General features: G+C 42.1%; 1 long non-coding RNA gene across 1 annotated transcript in view; it reads right to left on the reverse strand.

Annotated features, from left to right (window-relative positions):
• Positions 1-7,404: 7,404 nt before the first annotated feature.
• Positions 7,405-14,003, reverse strand: part of LOC109282886 (uncharacterized) — a 135,672-nt gene continuing 129,073 nt past the window's right edge. Inside the window, exons 3-4 of the long non-coding RNA XR_002089923.2 lie at positions 10,753-10,827; positions 7,405-10,478 (exon numbers count right to left, since the gene is read on the reverse strand). This is a non-coding gene — a long non-coding RNA (uncharacterized LOC109282886). The remainder of the gene's footprint in view (positions 10,479-10,752; positions 10,828-14,003) is intronic.

The following is a 14,003-nucleotide window of genomic DNA, read 5'->3' on the forward strand; positions in this document are numbered from 1 at the left end:
CCATACCTTACTGAAACAGGAGCTGTTGAGAGTGGCCATATTTAAATGGAACAGGAGCTGGGTTGCACAGATCAAGAGATAATCCTACCCTAGAGTGGCATAATTTTGAGGCAAATAACAAGTGCTTTGTTACACTACTATAAGGTGTTAATGTGTGGATAATCCAAGGGTTAATAGCTCCAGGAGCTGCCCAAAATTACTATGTAATGAGGCCCTAACACCAGTTAAGGATAATCTCACCTGAATAGGAGTATCTCTGAGCTGCTCAGAGGGTACTTGGCTCATGTTTTGTTCTGCCTTTATATGTAGACACTCCTGTCTTAGGAACATTTAACATGTTTAAAAGGTAACATGTAGCAGCATACTAATTCAATAGTTAGGGCAGTTGTCTGGGATAGGATACTGTGATGAATCGAGTAGGGAAAGTTTTAAAGTGAAGTTTCAGGCTAGGATGAAGTTACATATTACACTTAGACGGTATTAAGTCTGTGAAATGTTAAGCATTGTGCAAGTGAAAATGGGCTGCGAGCAATCATGCATTAAGAATTAATCGCCTATTTTTGCCTGAACAGGTCTGAACTCCCACTTGAGGACTGGTGAGTAGGAGTATGTAATGTGCAACTTCGCACTTACGCTTAGACCATACTAAAGGCATTTTAAATGCAAGCATTTGTATGTTAAATCTCATTAACCCATGCTAAGTGCTTTATGAGCATTTCAAAGTTACACCATTTCCAACAAGGGTTAACTCTGTGCTATGCTACTGGAAGTGTTAAGTAACTTCAGCATTCTCCAGGAAAATAAAATGAACAATTTGCATTCCTCCAGCGTTCCAGGTTGCACTGTTTCCTGTCTGTCTTGGGATAGAGCTCCGATATTGTAGTTTCTAACTACACTTCTGCTCACACACTGTCTATTGGCAAATCAGAGCTGTGCAGCCAAGAAACCATATTACCCCTTAGAATGTGCTATGAGCAGTTGCATGTTAACTAACCACTTAACTTTGCACAGATTTATGATGGTCTAAGTTTAATGTGTAAATTTACTATTTAAGTCTTAAAGGTTTTTCTTAATTAGCTGCTTTCTAATCTTACCATACTTTTTTCTTTAAAATACTACGTTGATATAGTTGTGTATGATTGGAATTTGATGTGGGAGGATGTAAATAATAAATAATTCATATGTAGTGCATTCAATGGAGTCTGCTTGTGGCCTCATAGCTAACAGTATATGAAATATCACACCATAATTCACATGCTAGTGTCATGTTAATTGAAAAATGCTCTCCAAATAAAAAACAAACTAGTGACCTTTTATTTTGAAAGGATCATTACAAAAGTATTTTATTTTTACTGTGACCCCAATTTAAATGAAGCATTTTAATATTACACTGCTTGGCATTAAAATATATACATAATCTGAGTCACTGTGTTGGCTATAGTCTTCCAGCAGCAGGGATTTCAATGCAGAGGAGGTTGGAAAAGGGAAATGAAAGAATACTTAAACTGCATTGAATCCCCCATGGAAACCTTACAGGGGGAGTGGCCACACCCTCACCCTGGCAAATTTCTGATAGTATTGCTCATCTTGAATGTGTAGCTAGTGGATCCTGTTGCTATAGTATGCAGGCATTAAAATAATGGTGGGCAAAATGGTGATTCTGGCTGGCAGCCAGATTCCATTTTCCAGCAGCCCCTCCCTACATGGCTGTGACAAGTCTCCATGGAGACCCCAGCCACAGCTGTACTGTGATCTCACAAGGCTGGTGTTGCCATGGAGACCGGCCCCTGCTGCACTGGCAGGGTGCAAGGCAGGTATCTGCTCTGGAGCTGCTGGGATCTTGTGATGGGGCAGCTTAGTTTGGGCAGAACAGGGCAGAGCCACAATCTGCAGTCTTCATGCTCCAGGCAGGGGAGTGCAGGAAGAGGATCACAGCTCTGGCCTAGCTCCTTGCAGCAATGCCATCTGGTCTGGAGCAGGGGCACAGCTGTGAGCCATTGCCTGTGTGCCCCTGCCCAGAGAATGCAAGCTGCAATTCTGCCCTGGGCCCTGCCCTGCCATGCGCTCTGCCAGCACTGCTCGGGACAGCCTCCATGGCAACCCCAGTCTTGTGCAATCACAGCACAGCTTCAGCTGTGGTCTCCATGGAGACTGGCTCCAGTCATGTCAGGAGGGGCTGCTGGGAAATAGAGTCCACTGCCTGCTGGATCCAGCCTGCAGGCTGGACTTTGCCCACCTGACATTAGAAGCTCCTCAGGAAAGTCTTGGAACCAGCTTCTTTAACACTTGCTGTAAAATGACTTTGAGTTTTTTTGTTGATTTATTTTACTACTTTGTAGAATGCTAATCGGCAGGGATCCTGGTTTTCTCTGATTTTTTTTTTTTTTTTTTTAAATGCCCAATTTTTGCTTAAAGTAACCCCAAATCCACATTTTTGGTTATTTAAATTAAATACCACTAATATATATCTATGTATAGTGATGTTTCATTTTACTCATGGGAAAATATAGTTTTGATGTTACTTTTTTAAAAACTGAAAATTGGGGATTTTTTTTAATCAGAGAAAACCAGGATCCCTGCTGATCAATGGGGAGTGTTTAAGATCTCTTGCTAATTGAAATTAAAGTCTATAGTACATTGCAGAATGAATCTTTGGTCATTGCAGTTCTTTAGAGGCACTGAATATCTCAGCACCAATTTATACTGTACTCTATTTACTTGTTCTATCCTGGCCAAATTTCACTTTTCTCCAATACTGTTCCTAGCACTGAAACAAGTACAAGCACCCTTTGATCCTCTGTTCCAGGATCCCAAGATCTGGCACTATTTTTAGTGAGAAGACCATGCTGATTTTCACAGTGCTAAGCACAACCTTGTCCAAAACGTGTTAGCAAATTTAATTATAGAAAAGGTATTTTTGCTTCCCAAGTTTAGTAAATCACAGATATAAAATATATATATTTTTACTGATCACCATCTGCAAGCCATGACCTTTTCAACAACAGTCCCTGATTCTACATACTGATGAAATTGTTAGAATGTAAGAGCATCACATTTTTTCACTGACATTTTCCAGTTACAGTGACAGATTTAAAGCACTTGCTAATGTGAAACTTAATATTAACAACTTTACATTTTTCCAGCCTGGAATTCTTGATGTATCACAGACAACTGTGACTTGCTGAGTGACTTTGTCTAATGTTATGATTTTCAAGCTTCTGCTCTGACGCTTAACATTTATCACGACCATCATAGATTTCTAGGGACTTTGGTAAATTTAATTTTCCATATCACAGTTTGGCTATGGGCAATAAAACTTGTGCACTATTGACATGAAACTTATATCAAGGGATATTGGAATTGTTGTTGTTTGTACAATAATAAAAAGGGGAAAATAGTTTTTCTTACAAAATAAAGAACCTCTCAAGAAATGGCTAATAACTAGTGTTATACCTAAGTATGAAGGATCCCTGTCAGAGAAATACATCCATCTCTTTCCCTGTATCAAGCTGGATTCTGCCATCCTCACATAAATCACACTTTTTCAGTCTCTTGTAAGCTCAGGTTGCTTTTACACTTTGTCCATCTGTTACTCTCTCACAACATATCAAATACACAGACTTTTTTTTTCTCATTCTTCCAATCCACATGTATTAATTTTCTCAGAAACACAGTGCAACAGAAGTGCAAAGTTTCATTTTCTCAAAATGAAATGAGACAAATTACTGAAATTGGTAATTTCCAGGCTTTCTGGCATGTTTTTGCCATGTTATACAGTTATCAAACTTGTTCCTGTGTTTTGAATCCAAGGTGAGTTTGATAGAAGTACTCAGTAATGATGTAGTGCTTTAAGGGCATTCAGCTAATTTCCCTTCCTTCCCAGTTTTTCTTGATTTTTGTTTGTTTGTTTCAATTTCCCCCCCCCCCCCCCCACACACACACCCCTATGCTGAGATTCATGTACAAACCTTCCTTAGATCACTGAAAACCAGGTAAATGGAGACAATATAGGCTTCTTCACACTGCTTTGTCAATCTGCAGCCAGGTGCAGACATTACACATAAACTGGTATAAGTGCTCAAAAACTAGTCTACACCCATAACAAAGTAGAAGTTTGGTGGACATAGATTGGTTTAACAATGGTGAAACCTGGTCTAGGCTAGACCTGGATACATGTGTACTCAGATTTAATCAACTTAGGTTATACCAGTGCATTGAACTTCTGAGGGGCAGGGAGGAATGGAGGTTTCTGCCAGATAAACCTGTCTGTTTGTCCGTCTGATTATCATGGTCATGGCCTACCTGGCTAACTAGTAGTCCCTTTATATGTGGGCTAATGGATGAATTGAACAACTAAGTACTTGAGACAACTAGTTAAAAAAAAATAAAAAAAAAAAGGATAGGACTGTTGTGTGGGTCAAAGGGTAAAAACATGAAAATAAATATGCCTGAGGGGGACACCGAGCAGAGCCTCCCAGGTCACATCCATTAGTCCTCAAAAGCATCCAAGGAGCCAGTGGATGCTGCCCAGTGGTCCTCTGCCCAGAAACATGCTTGGGCAAGGGAGAGAAAAGTGATCCCAAAGTCCCTAGGCAGCTTCCCAGCCAGAGCCTCCTTCCTGGTCAAGTACAGGACCCACTTGGCCAGGGGCAGGAGGAGGTTGTCCAGGAGGTCCCAGGACTTGGTGAGCCCATGGATGGGGTGCCCAAAAATAAACAGGTGGGAGCTGAAGTTCAATCAGAACCTCAAGAGGAGGTTCTGGTGGTGGAGGGGCTTCAGCCTGGCACACTCAAGTGTCATGTGCACCAGGTTCTCCCTCTGCCTGCAGAAGGGGCAGGAGACCAGGGTGTCTGAGAAGCTCTCTACTTACATGCCCATGGTGATGGCTCCATGGAGGAGCCACTAGATGAGGTCCCCAGTGGCTCATGGTAAGAGAGTGGAGTACAGGCTCAGCCCCTGAGGTGCCTCAGCTATGCCTTTGCTGAGCAGGTCCCAGCACTTGCTGTCAGCGTTAGATGAGAGGGTGGCATGATAGATCATGCAGTGCATGTGTGTGGCAACGATGGATGGTAGAAAAGTGGACTGCTTTGGTGTCCCCCAGGCAGCTCAAGTGATGGAGCGGGGAGCACCACAAGGCCAGGTAAGGTGCCAACCCCATGACAACTCCAGTGGGCTGGAGGACCCGGGTGGGGAGGGGGGCAGGTGGCAGAAACTGCCAATGCACAAGACCTGATCAACAAAAGCAAAGGTGGCAGGAGGTAAGGCAGATTTCACCTACTGAACCAGGTGGGAGTTTGCACGTGTCATGGGCAGACACGTGCATCACGCTAGTGCAGTTGGGTCCACCCATGCCCATCTATCATAGTCCAGGAGGTCTCCAATATGGGTGACACCACCAAGGATCAACCTTTGTCTCAACAAGGTGCTAGTTGAACCAGGCAGCCAATAAGGGGTGTCTTAGCTGCTCAGCTGTGCAAGGCATTCTTCAACAGCCTAGAAAACCCACACAGCCTGCTGGCAGACATCTTGGAGTGCCCCTAACTTGTATAGAAAAGGATATTTAATTACATAACATTTCACCAAAGTTGGTTACAACCTTTTTTCACTGATCTCACCTCTCTTTAAACCATGAATTTAGAAGTTGTATGTTATCATTCATTATTTAAAAAAAATATTTACTATTTATCAGTGCACATTTCTTTCTTTTTTTCCTTAGCGGTACACGTCAAACCATATATCCTGTTCTAGGCTAAGCAGGATGTTTTGATTCTGCAGACAATTACTCAGAATCTACAGATAATCAAGACTAAGTTGCATTAGACCTGTAAGCACTTTGAAGTCACATCTATCATTTGTGTCAGGGCTTAGGAGGACAATAAGATACCTAGATATGCTGTGAAGCATAATGGAAACTTCAGTCTGCATTATAAAGAGGGAGAGGATGATTAAAATAAAAGTTCTTGCTCTCCAGTAATGACAGTGAAAACTACAGTTTTTCTTGAACTAGAGCATTAGCTCTCATTGAGTGCATTCAGATGAGCCTGCACATGCCACTTGGTGCATCTCAAAGAAGTTTGAGATATGGCATTAGGCATGCTGGGAACAAAAAAAGTTCCCCGCGCTGCATATTTGCAGTGGGAGCTCAAAATTTGATACCTGGATGTCCAGGTATCAAAAAAAATAAAATAAACCCATGAAAAATGGGGCAGGTCACAGTCCTGGACCATACCCTGAGGCAACCGGAGGTTTAAGTTTTCCAAAGAGATGCTCTGATAGCTGACCAGAGTATGTCTATAGCTGCCACTTGCCCCAGTGCTGAAGCGCACTGCCTCCACATGAAGGGGGAACCTGAAGCTAAGTGGAAGTAAGTAACAGACTGGAGGTGGGGGGACTGGAGAGGGGGGCTTTGGGGCTGTGGGGGACTGTGGATATGTGGGGGGGTTACTCAGTGGGGGTGGGTCCCCTGCCTGCTCCCTGCATGGCCTACAGTGCTCCCCCAAAAGCAGGAGCCTATCAGGGCATTCAGGGCCCTCCTAGCAAAGCCTCCGCATGGCGTGGGACACTGTGGCTTGGGCCCAGCCACCTGGCACCTGGCGCTGTTTATGGCAAATTGCGTGGGCCCAACCCTGCTTGGTGTGGCACTGAGCACCTTCAGACAGCAGTCCAGGTGGTCACCCAGGGCCCTGTGCTGCTCACAGGGACTGCCTCTCATGCCGGGACAGGTCCTGTGTGAATGGGTTCTGTCTTGGGTCATACATGCAGGACCTGACCCGGTATGACACATGGACCCCACAAGTGGTGATAGCTTTAGACCCTGGGGGGGGGGCCTCTGGGCCCTGCAGGGGGCTGTAGGTCCTGAGGGGGTGGCTTTGGCCACTGTGGGGGGGGGCTCCGGGCCCTATGGGGGTGGCTTTGTCCCCTGCAGAGGGGATGTAGCCCCTGTGCAGGGGGGAATCTGGGCCCTGTAGCCCTTGCAGGGGGGACACATGGCCCCTATTGGGGGTTTGTGGCCCTGTGGGGGGGAGCAGTGGCTTCTGTGGGGGAGGGCAGTCCATGAGCTGGGGGGGGGAGGGGCTGCACCATGCAAGGAACAGGGGATCCATCCTTACTGAGCAGACCCTCCCATATGCTCCTCAGATGCATAGCCCCCCCACCACAATCTACCCACAAACCCCATAACCCCAAGCCACCCCTACAAACCCCTCACCCATGTACCTGGTCCTGTGGGTCAGGAGTGAGGGGGCTGGAGTGGGGGTTGCCTGTTGGTTGAGAGTTAGGAGCTTGGGCAGAGGCAGGGCACTGGCATATCAGTGCTGCTCAGCATTGCACATCATGGTGAGTTAAGAGGATAGGGGCAGCTCAAATTTTTCTATGACAAAAAAGCCAAAAGTACATGCCAAAGTGTATAGATATTTAGAATTTATTTTATTATAATAATAGATGCACTGGTAGGCTTCCAAATTGCTTTAAACTTGTAAATATATCAATAAAACATTGCCCAACTGATCTCTATATAGTGGCATTCCATTGTAATAGTGAAAGAACATGATTTGGGGTATTTTAATGAAAATTTGGGTTTCTTATCATAGAGTTTGCAATTTTTAAACAAGGAACACCAGGATCTCTGCTGGTGAGACAAGTGGTGAGACTCAGGCAGGGGAGCCTGTCCAGGGCCAGCACTGGGGACCCAGCTGGAGGGCAGATAGGGTGGCTGACCTGTTGGCCATTTGGGGCCAAGAGGACACACTTGGGTAGTTCAGAGTGGGTCATCACAAGAAGCATGTGTTCTGGGTGATAGCTGCCTAGATGACAGAGTGGGGGCACCCCATCTGGGTCTGGCAGCTGTGCAGCCATAGGGCCACAGGTCCAAGGGGGTGGATGCTGTTGCAGGTGGCAGCAGGTCACAGCCAGGGAGCAGCCCCCACTGCCAGACTACTACAATGCATAGAGGGGACAGGGGCCACTCTGGGTCAGGGTGCTTCAGCAGTCCAGCTGGCACAAGGGGTAGTATCCCCAGATACCAACTGGTGGGGCCTCAGAAGCTCCTGAGGGCAAGTACCCCTGGACTGCTCAACAGGGCAGGTTTCTATGTTGCTGGGACCAGCATGGGTGCTGGCCCCAGGCTTTAGCTTCCTGTGCCTTCAGATCCAAGAGGAGCTGGGCAGAGTTAGTTTGCCCCCAGTGGCGCAACTTGCCCCACACCAAAGTGCATGTCTGGGCATGTGCGCTGAGGCAAAAATCCTTGGATCAAATTTGTGATGCTTCCATTTGAGCTGCTGCAAGTGCATATGCCTGCATGTGTGGACATGCCCATTGAGTTCAAATGTTATATAAACAAAAATAAAGTGTTATAGGATACTAACTATGAAAAGGTTTATTTTAAAACCTATTCCAATATTACTAATGCTACCAATGCTGTGTTTCTGAGTCCTACACCTAATCCTGGACTTACTTCTAGATTCCACTTAAATAAGTCAGATTCATTTCCATGCAAAAGACTTTCATAAGTTATTTCTGTTTTAACAACTGTCTCCATTTTTTTCAATGAAAGTTTGGTGACAGTACAAGCAAACTTTGGAAAAACGTCTTATAAATCCAAGAATTGCTGAATTAGATCAGACCTGTTTGCCAATGCTGCTCTTGTAGTGTCCAGAACTGAACTCCTGGACCACCAGGTTTATAGCAACATGCAACCCTACTACAAGAATTCAGTGATGTTATTGAATCAAAAAATCAAGGAATATAGGGCTTCAATGAACCTCAGGAGCCTGTTAACAGCTGGATTATCCCTATCTAAATGACTCTTGATAATTGTTTGTTTAACCTATTCTTAAAAACTTTGCAAATAACTTTCACATACCTCACACAAAAGTGCCCAAAACATCCATACTCTTTACCTTTCTATAGACAAAGAAGGGGACAGAATGCCAATAGGAAATAGTTTATTAAAAAATATTCACTCTGTGGATCTAGGAATCCAGAGTCCTATCAGGATTCTGGCATTGTGTGGGTTGGTCAAGGACTGCCTACTCATGGGACACCATACCCCACCACCTGTCATTACAGGAGTGATACTGTGTTCCCAACATTTCTGTGATGAAAGTCAGTTGGTATCATAGGGTTGTGGGACAAAGGAAGGGAGGTTACTTATGATTCTTGCTGAGGTGAGGCAGGGGGTTGGCAGAACACCACAGATCCAGCTGAGGTGTTAATGGAGGTGGGGTGGACCTGGTGTCATGTCATCATTCAAGATTGAGGAGAGGGAGAAGTGGTCAGCTACTCTCAGCAGCAGATGGTGCTGTGACTAACACAGATTTATGTCCCCACATGTTGACTGATCTGCTTTGAAATATCCAAGACCATGGACTGAGCACCCCTGTTCTGTGCCCAAGGAAAAGAGGGAAGGGGAGGGTGAATGATCTACTCAGTTCCAAATAATTGGTAAATTATCACCCTATAGTTTAATGAATTGGGAAGAAACATAACACTGACCACCTCCATCCATACACTGGGACCTGGCTTTTGGGATTTTCACTATAATGACCTGGTCATGGATTCTGACCATGGGGATTGTCTGTAGAGGCTGTAGGGAAGGTGGGGGGCGGGAGGTGCACCTAGTAATCTTAGGGTTTTTCTTGGTCTCAATGTTTGAGTCTATATGTAGGTCATGGAGTTCTTTGTGATGGGGTCTTCATGTGTGGGGCCATGGCCCAGGATTTCAGGTATCCTGGGCCCTGGGATGAGCGTGGGGGACACAGCTGCCTTTGTCTCCCTTTGTCTGTCTGCATGCCATAGCATAAAGAGAAGCTGGGAAGAGGGGTGAGTTTCCTTTGCCCTGAAAAAGCCTAGGGATGGGGTTTGCTCAGTGCTTGCCTGAGCAATCAAGTGTGGCCTAAGGGCTAGAGCACCTCCCTGTGTGGATAGGGTTGAGAAGGGAGCTGCAATGCACACTGCAATGCCAGAGGACCAACGAGGGTCAATAAGTAAGCATGCAAAAGTTCAATAGGCCAGTCTACCCCCTATCAATTTAAATTTAGTTCATGTTGGGTGCAAACTAAGTTTAGATCAAGTGCACCATTTTTAGCCCAACTTAAGTGATGTGAATGATTGCATACTGATGGATTTAGACCAAACTATGTTTATTTTGATCTAGCTAAATATAATGCTTTGAATTTTTAATATTCTCATTATTCAGAATTAGTCTAACATCAAGCCATGGTCATGGACGAGGACCGTATTGTTCTAGGTACTGCATAAAAATATAGAAGGAAACAAATCATGAATCACATGTAGAATCTAAATGTAAAACAAGAGATAATAGATGGATACAAACACACCAATGGGGTAGTATAGCAGAAGGATGCAGAAGTATTTGTCAGCATTATAAACAGTGATCTTAGAAAAGCAATGGTCTTTTTATTGTTGAGTTTTTGTAAGTAGATAGTTTTGAGGTTGTTGATGGGCCTCTCCTTCGAAATCTAAAGGGTACCATAGGAGACATTATGAAATTAGTGATTGGTAATATCTGTATCTATATATTAGTAGTGTCTCATTTCAATCATGGAAAAATGTGGATTTGGGGTTTCCTTTTCTAACCAAAAAATGGGGATTTTTTTTTTTTTATCAAAGAAAACCAGAATTCATAATCATAACATAATTTGGTCAGTAACCTACATACATGGGGTAAACTCATTGACATTTTAACATTCTAAATACATTTTTATCTTACCTAATACAAATAGTTTAGATTACCAAAGAGAATGTCCATGTTTGTTTTGTTTCTTTCCTTTCTTCCTGCCTCTTGAAGATCTGTAAGAAGCATATATCCTAAATAGAAGAGGAGATAATGTTATTGTTAGAGAACAATGTGCTTCCAAATGAGCCAAGCACTTAAAGACTATTAGAGAGATAAATAATTCTGAAGTGCTAAACCAGTCAGAACCTCAGATGTTGTTGGTCTGTATGCTAAATTGTCTCCAGAGATGTGTCTCACATAAACAAACAGTGCTCTAATCAGGATATATTTTATCCTATTACAGCAGATTCCCCTCTAAATATCAATAAGATTCTGTAACTAAGAAAGACATAGATAATCCTTTTGAAAACAATCCAGTATATATAAATCTAAACTTTTTTTTAAAGTGTAATTTGATCACAGTTCAGTAGCGGTATTTTTTTCCCCTCACACTCAGTAGAAGTAGTTGGCATAGTTTCGTTGTGGCTATTCAATTAGTTATTAGTAAACTAAGATGTACTAATTAAGATTCTTGCTAAGATAATATGATTTGCAGAATAGCTGTTTTGGATGCTATGGAGGACTATTTTAGATCTTGACAAAAAATGGGGAGGGGGAAACAGCTACTATAATGCAATATACAAAATGTATAGATAAGATAAAGACATAAAATCATATACACCTCAGATACTAATTGTAAAAGATATGGTACAATTAATGGGAGGGAAGTAGGTTATATTGTGGATGTTTAACTCTTTCTATTAATAAATATTTACGCTATAGAAACTTTTATTTGAAAATCTCAAAATTTTATTTTGAGCATTCATCACAACAATATGCTGATTAGCAAAATAAATACAAATAAATGAGCAGGAAAGATGTACTTTGTAAATAGCAGCAAAGCTGGGAAAAGTAATTCAGAACCAGAGGGGGCTGGGTTTTTTTTTAAGTTAACACAGTTCTGTTAATTTATTGAAGACCAAATATTTCACTCAAAACATCCTGGATATGATGGGTTTTTTTGGCAAATCATAACCTGGATTAATACATTTCTTCTGGGCAATGCTTTTAGGAGCACATAGGCAACCCAGACATATAGATTAACCTGTAGGTAAGGATCACTGTGCTTATAGAACCCAAGGGTTTTAGGATGACCAGACTAGCTTGCTACTTTAGAGCTAGGAGTCTCAAAACCTCATAGCTAGAAAGTCCAAAGAGACACAAGTAGACACAGTTCACTGCAGAATTTGCAAGCGCTGATTTCCAGATTTTGTGATTCCTAGGCATATGAACTTTGGCATCCCACAAAACCCTGAGGTCCCCAAGTCAAAGCAGAGCCCCAGAAACTACTGACATATGTTGATATTCTAGTCAACTTCATGCTGCTATTAGCATTGTTGAAATGGACAAGGATCTCAATTTCATTTAGCAGGTGTGGGACCAAAGATGCATGTACATATATTTTAAGAAACATATTCTGGTGTATGTGTATGGACGTAGTGGCTTATGCCAACAAACTTTAGTCCACTTTAAATTTTTTTAATAAGAAGGAATGCCATTTAGGCTCATTTCCAGTGGTGCAGCATGTCTACAGTCTACGTCTACGTCTCCAGAGTGCAGCACTCAAACTTTGACAGGTACAATTAAAGAAGTCCATTTGAAGTAATGAAGAAACAAGTCCTAAGTTGAATGAGATAGGGGTTTTAGTTGGGTCTGATCTTAATTTAATTATTTAATTCAGTAGTTTCATATAAGCTTTCATGTAATTTCTTTTTAATGAAAACTCCAACCCCTTGCTCTGCATCCATGTAAACTGATATGGAGCTAAATGTCCTGGCCATGTAATAGCAGTTCAACAACTCCCAGCCAGCTTCATCATTACCCCAAATCTCTTTGTGGAACTCCCGATGACCTATCACAGAACGCCAGGGTTTTGCAGAACACAGTTAGAAAACCACTGGTTTAATTAATTGTGACAGTTAATGAAGATTTACTTAAACCTAAGGATATTTATTAAGTAACAATTATTGTTATATGGTACACTAGGTACACTAGGGCTACGCTTAAATCACTTTAACAGCATGACCACAGGATCATTGAATCATAGAAAAGTAGGCTTGGAAAGGACCCTAAGAATTGCAGGTCATCTAGTCCAGCTTCTTGCTCAAAGTAGGACCATCCCCAACAAGATAATCTCAGCCAAGGCTTTGTCTAGCCAGATCTTAACGGCCTCCAAGGATGGAGGTTTCAGTTCAGTTATGATTGTGATTTTCCTGTCAATCGTATACTGGCAAAATCTCTAGTAAATTAAGACAACTGTTTTTTTTGTTGGGTTTTTTTTATTATAAAGTGTATTTAATTCAGGCAGTCAACAATACAGACAAAAGCACAGAACTGCTACTATACACCATGTCTACCCTAGGAGGGTTTACCAGTATAACTATGATGCCTGAGCAAGCAAAAGGCTATGTTTGTATGAGAAAAATGTGTCAGGATAGCAAAATAGTTACAAAAGCAAAACTTTTCTAGAGTGGACCACCACAAACAGACCTACCCCACGTAGTATTTCTCCAGTAAATATGCTTCAAGTGAGCCTTCCAGGAAACAAAAATCTGTGTGAATACATTTATATAATAGGTGAGTGCACTTTCTGTTGACAAAGAAATAGCTAGGATGCTAAAATGTTTACAGTTGATCTTCCATTTCTCAGAATTGTCTCAACATTAAAAACACTCATGCCTAAACACATCTAGTTAAGACATCTTTTTTTTTTTTTGCTTTTTAATATTCATAGTTTCCAGATTTTCTATTGAATTCTATTGTAATTAAAAATGGCTAAAGCCATTCTTGGACCTACTCCAAAATTTGATAGATTTACTTATTGTTAAAGAGCCCTATTTTCATGAAAGCAAACAAAAATATTGATGATGCATTTTTTTCATCCTTGGATAGTTATGCAGTTGTTACAAATTCTTAGGTAAAATCTTGAGTTGTCATTATCAGCTCCTAAGCTCTCTCTATATCGTGAGACTGTGAGACACACCTCCTGACATTTTCAGGGTTAATTTGACGTATCTTAAATAATACGTTGCATTAACACACACAGTAGCTCTTTTCCCCTCCTAGGTCATTTGCTTGGGAGCTTCCTCCATTAAGAATGACTAATAATGGACATGCTTTGTATAAATATTTTTGTTATTGGTGCCAGCATTCTGAACATTTGGTAACTGTCAACATCTACCTTTTATTATATGGTTTAGTTACGTTC

This window comes from Alligator mississippiensis, chromosome 1 (genome assembly GCF_030867095.1).
Source record: "Alligator mississippiensis isolate rAllMis1 chromosome 1, rAllMis1, whole genome shotgun sequence".
Lineage (NCBI taxonomy): Eukaryota > Metazoa > Chordata > Crocodylia > Alligatoridae > Alligator > Alligator mississippiensis.